Source organism: Egretta garzetta, unplaced genomic scaffold (assembly GCF_000687185.1).
Source record: "Egretta garzetta isolate BGI_Z169 unplaced genomic scaffold, ASM68718v1 scaffold559, whole genome shotgun sequence".
Classification (NCBI taxonomy): domain Eukaryota; kingdom Metazoa; phylum Chordata; class Aves; order Pelecaniformes; family Ardeidae; genus Egretta; species Egretta garzetta.
In genome coordinates this window covers 127,015-127,412 of record NW_009260842.1, presented here as the reverse complement: position 1 = coordinate 127,412, position 398 = coordinate 127,015, and positions in this window count along the sequence as shown.

Genomic DNA, 398 nt, shown 5'->3' with positions numbered 1-398 from the left:
AGAAGGGTTTTGGGTGGGGCTTCGTGCGGCCGCAGGGGACCGCGGGTCCCCGCAGCACGGCCCGGGCTGCGCTCCCCCGTTCCCATGGGGCGCTCGGGGACCACAGGGCGGGAATAAGGGGCCCTGCCCCGGGAATCCTGGTGGGACTGGGGCAATTCGCTTTTTGCTTCTTAACCTGCTTGCGCAGACCTCCCCCCACGCCCCCCTCTGGTTTTCGGTTTCTCGCTCTCGCCAGCTCCCTTTCCCCTCCTTCCGAGCATCTCCCTGCCGGCGGAGTCACATGTTGAGGCTCCGGTGCCTTTAATCCCACCCTCACCGCCCGAGAGGGAGGAGGAAAATTTGCGGGAGAGCAGCGAGCAACAAGCGGAGTGCCGCGGGCAAGCAGCAAGCGGAGCTGC